We start from the raw sequence: 12,646 nt of genomic DNA on the forward strand, positions 1-12,646 counted from the left end.
GACCCGATTAAGACCCGGATCTGGACTCGAAGGTCCAATTAATACCTGGTATAGTTTGTGAAATTTTATACCAAACCTGGGCCTAGGGATGGCAGTGGACCGGGCGGGGGACAAGGTCTCCACCGCCGCCCCGTCTCAAAATCCTGCCGTCCATCCCCGCACGGGTTTTGATTTTAACCTTCATCCCCGCCTCCATCCTTGTTGCATGTTCTCCATCCCCGGTCCAAACGGGGCGAGGCGGGGCGGGACCTCGTTTCCCCTCAGTCCACTGCCATCCCTAAAGAAGGATCGGGGGCAGGGCGGGGCAAGGCAGGGATCAAGACAGGGACAAGGCAAGGAGGGGGAAAGTGTAAGTCCATCCCTGCCTTCATCCCCACACGGGTTTTGATTTTAACATCCATCCCCACCTCCATCTCTGTTTCATGTCCTCCATCTCCAGTCCAAACGTAGCGAGGCGGGGTTCCATTTCCCCCCGATCCACTGCCATCCCTACCCGGGCCCGACCCAAGTTCCGATTAAGACCTGCAAATTTTCAATGTAAAAACGATAAAAAATACTAGTTTATGGGGTATGGCCCGGGTCTGGTTCATGTAGTTCCTATCGGGTCTGAGTATGGTTTCTCTTGCGGTGAGTTTGATTAGACTCAGGTCCAGACCCAATACCATACCCAAAAATCGGGGCCAGGTCTGGTTTCACTTGCATCCGAACCAAACCCGACCCGTTCACTCCCCTAGGTACACTTGATCAATAAAATCGTTGTTCAAAGAGGCATTTTTTCTAATAAAATTGCAGAAACTACACCTAGAAGCCATTGCCCTCTCAAAATTGTCCACTAAAATATTCCTAATGCCTAAAAACCGAACAAGGAACTTCATTAGTGTTCTTACAATGCCCAAATGTGGCTCATGCTCTCATCCAAATCGACATCATTGATGTAAGAAATAGGGATCGGAAACATAATTAATGCAGTTATAAATTTATCTATATAATCAACTGTACAAATATGAAACTAAAAGCAGTAAACGTTTCCTTATTCAATCCTAATTAGATGTCGAACGTAGATTCAAATCTTAGCAAACCAAAATAACTATTTAAAATGTCAATGGGATCTAGATAAGAGCCACTAGAACATGCTACACTTAGTTACTAAAAGCTTCTGAAAACTGAGAAGCTCGCTTTCTAGAAAGCGTGCTATCAAATGAAAAGCTCTTTTCCCAATGTGAAATTGGACTTGCATGAGGTTGGAACTTGGAAATGAACTGCATGTATGAATTTTCTTTTGTCTAAAAAAGGCTTCAAATGCATTTAGTAAAAGCACATATTTTATCTACTTTCATTTCAACTCCGGCTCCTTTCGTGTTCATTTTTACTTGCTTCCCCCTATGCTTTCTAAATGTTTCACATTTCATGTGTTAAGGCATTTCTTAAACACTTCTTGCTCCATGCTCCCAACTTCTTATTTTGGTAATTATGATGTTAAATATGCTGGCATTTCCATAATTCACTTGATAATTTGCCTATTGAATCATAAAGCCACTCACAGAAATTTAAGCGGCATAAGTTTGGTTCAGATTAGGCCAAGTAAAATTTATGGAAAATGATCGTACTGTATGGCAAAAATGATGCATTTTTAAAATTTCTCCATAATTTACCAAATTCGACAAATGGACAATATCGCAGGTTACCAATTTTTTCTTGCAGGTTTTACCCCTCGCAGGTGCGAATTCAGATTTTCACTTGTCATGATGCTAAAATAATACACTAACAAAACTTGTCAACAAAATCGCATCGGAGGTTGCAGTATTACAAAAATGATTGCGAAATTCTAAACAATTTGTAAAACTCTTGATGGGTCTTGTGTGATCACCAATGAATATCATAAAATTTATAAAAGTTCGATAATTATAAAATTGTAGATGAGTATTGCATGAAGTATTGCGAAATTATGAAAGTCCGATATTGTGCAATTTCTTATTCGGATGGCACTTGTATTATGAAATTACTTTTTCTTGCAAAATTCTGTCTCATATAAATTATGCTTGATTTCTCAACCCATTTTTCAATCTGGATGCCCTGTTTTCACAAGACCTAGCATTCTTGTAGTCCCCAAATTGTGGTCCTCAATCCTTCCGGTGATCTTTCGACGACATTCCGACAACATCCAAGCGAATATTACGGTGGGCAGTTTTTTGATGAAATAGTTTACCACTGCTGTTTTTTAGACAAAAACATAATTTTTTATTGTTGTTATTATCTTTTATTACAAGATGACACCAAAGTTTGTTGCATGTATATTATCCAATTGTTATCAGTAAGGTCAACCAAGTTTTTTATGGTTTTTGCATGTATATTATCCAATTTACTATTGTTATCATAGGAATTAAGTTTTTTATTATAAGATGACACCAAAAAAAGAAACACAAGTTATACCTACTAGCACAAAGAAGAAGAAGAATACTTATCAGTCAAAATGAGCATGAAGGACCTGTAGCATTTGACGATTACGTGGAGTTTTATAAGACATATTGTGACACGTACAATATCCTTGCCACTCTAATGGAGGGATCTTGCTTCGACATAAAAAATTTGGCTATCAGGTCTTTTCCAAAAAAAATACTGCCTCAATGATCTACATCATAGAAAGTTATGCTTATCCAATCAGACGTATGCAATTCCAACTAATGAGCTGCTAAAATTTTCATACTGGCCCACAAATGCTGCTAAATGTATAAAAAAATTTGATGATATTGTAGTCAAATATTTGTCTCCTATCCCAGAATCATAGGAGGGGGAGGGGGATTCATTGGTGAAGCAATTTAAGCCATTGGCTTGTGGTGAGGTTATTACCAACCTCGATACCTAACTTGAACAAGATAGCGACATGGCCACTTTTAGTGGTAGTGGCGAGATGGAGATAGATGAAGTTCTTCAAGATATCTCTAAATTGAAGGAGAGTAGTCGCCCAATTATGGAGAAGAGTGAGGCTGGGGTTGGGACAATTATGAAGGGTCTTTAGGTAGAAGATGTGATTACGGGCCTGGAGGTAGAGTAAAGTGGGGACCCGGAGGTAGAGGAGAGAAATGTGATACTACATAGTGCACAGGAGGTTTCGTCTCCCCCTCCTTCGATGAGAGTGCATGCTTCGAGTAGGAGGTCACAACAATAAACAATTTTTGGTGTCAAGGGATAGGTACTTTTCTATATTTATTTTATACATAACGGTCGCTTGATGTTTGTAAGCATTGAGGAACCGCTTCATGTTTTTGTGTGTGTAGGAGCTTAATTCATAAATATAAGGTTTAGAACAACATCTTCCAGTCATCTTTCAAAAATAAAATTAAAAAGGTATTTGTGTGTTTATATATATAACCATGTTTTTATTTGTGTGTTTATATACTTGCAGCTACATCAATCTCCACTAACCCGCATGCACTGATTCTTTTGACACAAAGCATACTCATGGTTTCTAGTACTAACAGAGTCCCATAAGGATTTGCTGGATCAGATACATTTCTAAAAATTCTTGGAGATCACCCCATAGAAAATCTGTCACAGTCTTGTAGATTTTATCGTACAGTTTGAGTCTATCTTCAAACATATTCATCTTTGGAGACATTAAGATAACAATTACGTTGAATGATGTGGCACAAATTACCTGATTGAAATGCCATGGGAAGCCAATGTCTGGACATCACTGGGGGACATTCAAGGATTTGGCATGTATCCTCATAAATGTGGATGATGAGGCATGGGTCAAGATCATGGTTAAGGAACCACTATGACCCTACATTGGCAAAGAGTTATGGTGAGTAGCTAGTGCTGACTTTTGGAAGAAAGAACCAAAAGAATCTGCAGAACGACATTAGAGCATTCTTGCTCTACTTTTTTGGTGCATGCTTATTTATCTATTCAGGTGGAAAGACAATCTATTGATCGTACTTTGAATTGTTACAATCATTGACTTCCATCGATGAATATGTATGGAGAGATGTCGTTCTTGTACACATATATGCATGTTTGTCTGAGTATAAGACTGGTAGAAAAAATATTATATGCATTTTAGTTCTGTTAAAGGTATTTATTCTTTTATGTTTCCTATATGATATTTTATTATATTCATTATCTATAAATTGTTGATGTGGTACTAATCCTTGTATTGATCTCCCTTTGCAGGTTTGGATATGGGAGTACATATCCATTAGAAGGCCCTTGGGATGTAACCCTTTTGCTGAATTTTGACATGTTGCAATATGGAGATAGACACGTGACAATGAAAATAGAAATAATCGAAGATGGTTGGGTCCTAATATCAATAGGGTGTCTTGCATAGCACAATTAAAGGACATCATCGAAGCACATGTAATTTTTCTTTAAATAATTTATTGGAGGTATTCATTCTTTTGTTGCAGTCATTCATGATGTTTATTACGTTTTAGGTAACGTAGTGCCCCTACCTAGATATGGTAGATGAGGACCATGAGGATGTGGTTGTACATGTGAGAGACCTCACAATGAGTGACATTTGGTTTTACAACATGAACGAAATTGAGCGGCAATTAACCAGTCGAGTGGTCCAACAATTTGGCTTTGTTCAACAAACACCACGTCTCCTAGGAGTAGTTAGTAAATTAATCAATGACACAATAAAGATAAGAAGAAGGATTACCCCACTTTGTTTGAATATGAATTGAAAGAATAGTACAACAATAAAGAAGACATCAATAGGGAATTCATGACTGATGTACACAGGGATGAAGAAGGAGATAAGGTCCACATTCAAGAGGAGGTTGGGGGCTACAACAAGTGCTACTAGGGTAGATGTAGAAAATGCCCTTTTAAGGGAGATTCTTAAGTCTCGAGGTGCTTTTATTGCTAATTTACAAAATTACATCAGCGAGCTACTAGAACGATGAATTTTGGGGTGTACATTGATTAAACTTTGTGTATTATTGAAATTTGTGATGTATATTAATTGATTAATTGAACTTTGTATATTATTAAAGTTGTTTTAATTTTGTTATGTACATTATTTAATTGAGGTAAATGAAGTTGTTTATGAATGAATTATGTATATAACAGTGAATGAAGTTGTTTGATTATTCTATAATAACAAAAAACGAAGTAGTTTGAATCTTGTAAGTTGTTGAATATGTGTTGTTTTTGTAATAGGTGCTTGATTTGTTTATGACAATCATTTGTATATAATGTGTAAAGAAAACAAAAAATGAACTTGTTTGTAATTGGTGAATTTTTGCACTAGAAAGGAATTTTGCAAGGTACGTGCAAATTTCTTTTCGCTTTTTTTTAAATCAGAAAGGAAATTCATAAGGTAAGTACAAATTTTTATTCAAAATTGTTTAAATCAAAAGGAATGAACGAATGAAAATTCAAACTTACCTTGCAATTTTTTTATTTAAATAGGATAATAAAGTTTATTTATATCAATTATGTGGATGATTTAGCTACTTGTGAATTTATCAGGGAGAAACACTAGTGAGTTTGGACAAATCAATGACTAAGCTTCTCAATTAACCATCTACTTTTGGCAGATGATTTAGTATCACATGTGACTCTTAGTATAGCAAATTAGGCAAAATTTCCTTACACGAATGAGTCTGAGGGCCACAGCTAAAAGCAAAATGTACTCTAATAAAAAAATTAACTACAAAATATATAGTATCATTGTGTGATGCAACTAATTCATGTTGCACTTTAGTATATATGGTAATTTTACATCTGAAATACCAACAGGCTAAAAATCTCAAAATCAAATTGAAGATACCCTAGCAAACTACAAAAACACAAAAAAGAGGGTCATTGGCTCATTGCTTCTTTATGTCACCCATGACTACTCAAAGCTCCTTGAAACTCTCATCACCATTTGGTACCTGATTAGCTGATGTTGTCTTTGTAACGCTCCAAAATTTTATCCAAAATTTTCAAGGAATTTTTTTTGGACTTATCTTTTTGCAAACCCAGCGAAATAGTAGATTTGAAACCGATTCAAACTTTAAGTGGGTTACAATAACACGTCAATACACACACAACTGGATTTAAAGAACTTATTTAAAGAAATTAATTCAAACCAGTACTCAAATAAATTTAGAGTTTACATGTCTCAACAAAATCCAATTAAATATAAAAATATTCAAAATAAAGTTGGATCCATCGTGACCGAGAATGATGATGATCCATTTAACGCCGTCGAGCAACCTGCCATCACACCAACTCATGCATAATCTAAAAAATGTTAAAGTAGGGGGCATTAATCTACAACTCCAATAGGATACACCAATACATATAAACATGAATATAACCCGAACACAAGAGATAAACATTAGTACATCTTCAGACAAGCTACTAAAACATGCAACACAACATATCAATCTAAGCCCAATTCACATATTCACAACCAATCATTCTTACAATCAATATTCATGACAATTATCCTATTATGCATAATTTCAAAAGTAAACAGACAAATTATAATCAACCTTACAATCATTCACAGACTGTAGTAATGTTAGTGATTCATTACTTAATGTTTTGTTTCTGTTTTATCACCCTGAAGGATACACACTCAGGGTTCCTAACTCCAATTAAACCAATCCAATGAGGTGTCTGTTATGACATGCAATTTATTAACCCCATTGATTAGAAGAATCTACCAACTCCCTTGGAGTTTTTTACTTGAGTGGTTTGTGACTGCGACAATCTCTCAGTAGTCCATACAAAATCAATTCATACTTTGCAGATATTTGGGACATACCACCTAGGTCACACGGTAGTGCAGCTTCGTATGAGATTGGGGACCAACGAAGATGCTTAGCTCTTCAAACAGCAACGGTCGATCGATCGAGTATACCACCACCCTCTCTAAGGTGGTCCTGGGTTTGAATGGATCACTAGGTGTTATTTAAATCTAGGCTCATAAATTAATTTTAAGTGCTCTTAGTATATGTGCTCCTTAGTTGAGCTTCACTCGGGAAGAATTCATAATATAAGGTTGTTTTTAAACCATTCAAATTGCTCGCAGTACAAACCCCATCTCTGGGTAACTTTGAACACAGCCACCTTGAGGCAATTATGTGATTGTCTTTTTAAGTCTTTTCTTTCTTTGGTGTTCAACAAGCACTCATGGGTTTCATCGAACTCAGACTCACTCACGAGCTATGTTTGTGCTCATACCACATATTTATTGTCAGCATACATACACCAATGTACATGCTCACATGCTTACATAAAAGCTACATGCATAATTTCATTCATGACTATGATCATTTAACAAAATCATAAGTGCATTCTATTCTTTCTTAAATCATGCCTCATGATGCATAATGCACATTCTCATATATGACATATGACTTTTTAACATACATAATTTTGCATAAAGAACATTAAGTTAACATACATAAAATATCACAAATCATGTCTTAACCATCACTCATCATGCTTAGAAATGTAGAAAAACAATTAGGCATTAATACATGTCATTTAGAAAATAACAAATCCATGTTTACCTCATTTTAGAAAAATCACAAAAAACAATAGAGAATAGTTTTGACCTCCAAAACTTAATTGGAGTTGTCCTAATATGTCAGTAATAAACTGCCAAAATGTCACTCTCAAACTCGTTTCCCATAAATCCATGTAAATTTTGTAAGCGACCTCTTTCCAAAAAAATTACAGGACATATTCTGTAACCTGCTGAAATGTTTTACAAATTGGAGAATTTCCTCAGATTTACTTTGAACTTTTTTGATAATACCCTTTTTATAAAATTTTCTAATGTCTTGGCTTTCGCCCAAAATTGTTATAATTTATTTTCATTCATTTTGGATAGGTTTCTAGATTTTTTAAAACAATCCTAGAGAGGACATAAAATCTATGCTCAGACATTTTATCCACACAAATGATTCAAATAAAGTAAAAAAAGATTCTAACAGATGTGTAGAACATCCTAGTATTTTTATTTGAATTTTTCTAATTCATATCCTAGGAAATACAAATTTGTTTATGAAACTAGTCAGGTAAAAACTAAAAACAACATAACAGTGATTTGCAAAGTTCATGATCTACTAATAACTAAAATCAAGATAGTCATAAATATATGATTAACCATAATTTCATATGTTTAATCACATTGACAATACATGACAACAATTAGTAAAATTTTGTTATAAAAAAATTGAAATAACCACATTCATCATTCCAAAATTATGGTTCTTTCATGTATTCACTCTAAAAACTTAAACTTGACCAAAAAATAATTTGAAAATCAACCAAAGCATGATCATCATACTTTTACAGATGTAATAACATGTTGATTGACATTACTAACATAAACTTAACTCACTAACATGCTAATTAGAATATAATTTAACAAAAAACATAAAACTTTATATCGATTTTGCCTAATCCTCTCTACAAGACGGTTTTACATGATTGCATATAGATCTAGGCATATACAAAATTTAGAATTTAGAACTCATGCTTGCATCATTTTAATCTAATAATAAAATGTTAAATATGTTATAATTGATCATGATCTACCAAAAGAAATATAACCTAAGCCTCCCCAAACCGATTTTTGTTTAAAGACTTAAAAAAATCTAGTTTTGCAAACCAGTTTTTCTCAAAGACCCTGTGGTGACATGGATTCACCAAAAATAGTTTTTCAAAAGTGAAAATCCTCTTTTTAAAGATATTCCATGGTCGGATCCACATTGGTCAGATCTAAAAATCAATCCTACATATAACTCATGCATTTGGATCAACCCACGTCTACGTGATTGATGAACCTACCTCGAATGTACTTTTGAACTGGCAAAACCCTTTGTATTTTGACTTCAAATGAGAAAGCAACACCTTCAAACCACAATCAGCTTCAAGGTACAACCTCTATTGGTTGTTGGATCAGCGTCTATATAAGAAAAGGAATAAGAAAATGAGGAGAGAGAAAAAATAGAAACAGAGAGACAAGGTGAGATGCCCCCTATGGACTTCCCCCTTCTTATGGGTTTAGGTGTTTCTAAGGCAAGGTCTTGAGCTTGCCTTAGCAGCCCATTTAGAGCTGAAAGAGGGCTGGTCAACCCCCCACCTTTCCTTGCCTTTTTTTCTTTTTCAAAATTCCAACAAAAGCTAGATTTATTTCAAAAGTTTCTTCTTTTTTTCATTTTTTTTTCTTTATTCCAAGTAGGTAGGGACCTCCCATGTGGGTCCCCCTACTTGGCTTGTCTTGTTACTTGAGTCCAACTTGGTCTCAAGGCTTTTCTTACCAAAGCCTTGACTTGTTTTTGGTAAGTTTTGAAATCCTTTTTATTTCTTTTCTTTGTGAGATTTTAAAAGGATTTTAAAGTTTTAGAAAGTAATATCTAGCCAATGGGGTGTGGGCCCACCTACAAGGGTGCTCCACCCTCTTGGATTAGCTTAATTAATTAATTAATTAGGTTTTATTTAATTTACTAAATTCTCTAATTTCCAATTTGGATTTTTAATCTATTTTAAATCTTGGATTTCATACCTAATCCAAATCCAAATGGTTTCAAACCTAATTTGGATCTAACTCCATATACTAAATCTAAATTCATTTGTAATTAAATTCAAATCAAAATTCAAATCCAAATTCCATTTAAATTCTAATTTGCATTAATTTAACTCTGAGTTAAATTTTGAATTTTATTTTAACTTTAATTAAAATACCAATTCCCTTGATATTAAATTTTGAACTAATAACACATTTATTAATTCAAATCCCAATACATACTTGAATGAATAAACATCCTTAAATTTGATATAAAAATCATCTTTATTTATTAAAATAATTGCCAAAAAATTATGGATATTACAATTTCTACATCCTCAAGGGCAAGGGCATCCTCCGACTTAGATTATTCATCAACTTTCATTACCACAAGATCACCTCTATTTTTCTTTTACTCCTCACAGACGATCTTCCTTTCACATTTATAGAGCTTTATCATTTGATGCATAATTGCATTTATATTAGCCTGAAAAAAGATCACTCAATAAATATGCATCAAATATCACAGGAAAAAGAAACAAAACATGAACACATAACATGGTGTACCTGTGTGAAATTTAATGGTTTGCCTAATCCTAAGCATTCATATACAAAAAGACATATTCCACAATCATACCTGGAACATTCATATACCAAGTGAACAAACATGTACAAAATGAGTTAACAAACATATAAAAAAGTAATTACCAGTTTGATTGCTTAGGAATGTATTATACAATAGTGGTTGACTATTCTGCATAAATATCGTAACCAATCCAGTCATAAAAAAATTAAACCTACAATACAACATTAAACTAAATGAGTACTTAAACAAAAGAAGCACAATATTGGATAGGTAATAACATTATGTACCATCTATATGGTGTTACTATCAGCAAGTTCTGTAGTCCTCATCGAATTGTACAACCTTAACTTCTTTGCTTCTGTATTCATCTTCCAAATAACCTAATGATAATTATCCCAATTGATAGGAATCAAGATCTGCGCCATAAATTGATTTTAAGGTAGTTGTGTAATTCGAATTTTGTGTTATGTAAGTATATACCTTGTCACATTTATAGAACAAATATAGCACACGGTCGGGCTCCAAGCATAAGCCTGCCCTGTCTCGATGTAGGAGAGTTTCAAGCATTTATTATGAATTTTAATGTTTATCGATTAGTTTCCATTAGAAGGAAGAAAATAATATAAGCATTGTCATACACCGATCATCAGAGGCAGAGTCTGGAGGGAAAAAGTCTTCGGTCTTAGTTGTTGGAGGGGTAGGGGAGACACTTTCCCACCTAACCCCTCGTCGCTTTAGATCTTGTAATTATAGAGGCAAGAGATGAGTTTTGTTAGTTCCAAGTGCAACTAACTCTATCTATAAAAGAACCTCATGCTAGCACACCAAACTTAGAGATCTTCATCCAGGTGTCTTTCTGTAATGGCCACCCTATGGTATGGACTCTATGTTTTGAAGGCCCAACGTAAGTCTAAGTATGAATATTTTTAGGTACTGCATCAAGTACGTAAATACACTCATGTTATTTTTAATAGAATTCATATACGATCAGAACAAACAAACACCTAAAAAAATTGGTAATATACTTACTTCATTGACCAAAAAAGTTTCTTTGGAAACCAGTATCACTTTAATATATTTTGGTTGGTCCTCTTCAGTCTCAACCACTATAAATGTGTCGGGTGACTAATCGTTGACTCATTTGCTTGCACAACGTTTAGATATCGTGAGCTACCTATAATTTAAAAATAAGATTTAATAAGTGGATTCAAATAAGAAATTTTGCAAACTCCATTATGCATATTGGTGTTGACTTTTATAGGTAACTATATGCAAAAATCCCTAAAGACCGTAAATCTTAAACAATGAAACATATATAAACATGATAAGTTTACAACAACTAAACAAACAGAAGAAGAAACTATATTACATGCAAAAAACTCTAAAGGTCATAAACCATAAGCATTAAATTTGGTGACAAATATTTCATATTTACATATGGTAACATTCATAATAGTGAAACATACATAATAAGTCCACAACAACAACCAAACAAAAAGAAGAGGAAATTACATTAGAAAAAAACAACAACAAAACGTACATAGTATGAAACTCACCATAATAGCTAACCAGAGAAGTGAAGGAGAAAGATATTGTAACCTTGCATGAGGTGGAGTGAACAACTTTTACGGAAATGGCTGAAAGGGTTGGGGTTCTGGAGCTAGGAGGATTAGGGTTACCACTCTTAAAAATACAAACAAGAAAAAGAAAAGAAAAAACTAAACATGTCACTTATATGGGATAAAATTTTGTAAGAAAAAGTAATTTCGCAATACGGGTGTATTCGAATAAGAAATTACATAATATGAGACTTTTATAATTTTTTATAATTTTGTAATACTTCATGCGATACTCATCAATAATTTTGTAATTATCGGACTTCTGCAAATTTTATGATTTTTATTGGTGATCGTGCAAGACTCGTCATGAGTTTCATAAATTGTTTGTAATTTCACAAACTTTTTTGTACTATCACAACCTCCAATGCAATTTTGTTGATGAGATCTATGAGTGTATTATTTTAGCATCATAAAGTGCGAAAATAAAAAAATTACACCTGCGAGGGTTAAAACAGGCAAGAAAATATTGGTAACCTACGATATTATTTATTTAGCGGATTTTATGGGACATTTTCGAAAATGCATCATTTTTCATAAAATTTATTAAGTGGATTTTACACAATTCATTGTATCTTGCAAGAGTTTTTCATGTCTGAATCTAGTAGCATTCCAACTCCTTAACTATCAAAGTTATTTTATAAGACAGAAAAAGAAAAATGTGATATGCCTTACTTGATTAAATGGTTAACTCAATAGCCAAGTCCAAATCTAGATTAATTAGCCTACATCGAGTTGTATCTACTTCAAACCCCAATTTTTCATGTTTAAGGGTATGCCCACAAAGTTTTATGCTACAAAAAGCTTGTTTGAAAGCATTCAATGCGTACCAATTTAGGGTAGAAACAGAATCAGGTGGGGCATTGGACTTCCAGCACGCGGCTAAGATGGGCTAGTTTTGTGCCCAAAATTTAAATTCAA

Source organism: Nuphar pumila, chromosome 15 (assembly GCF_984573655.1).
Source record: "Nuphar pumila chromosome 15, dmNupPumi1.hap1.1, whole genome shotgun sequence".
In the NCBI taxonomy this organism is placed as follows: Eukaryota; Viridiplantae; Streptophyta; class Magnoliopsida; order Nymphaeales; family Nymphaeaceae; genus Nuphar; species Nuphar pumila.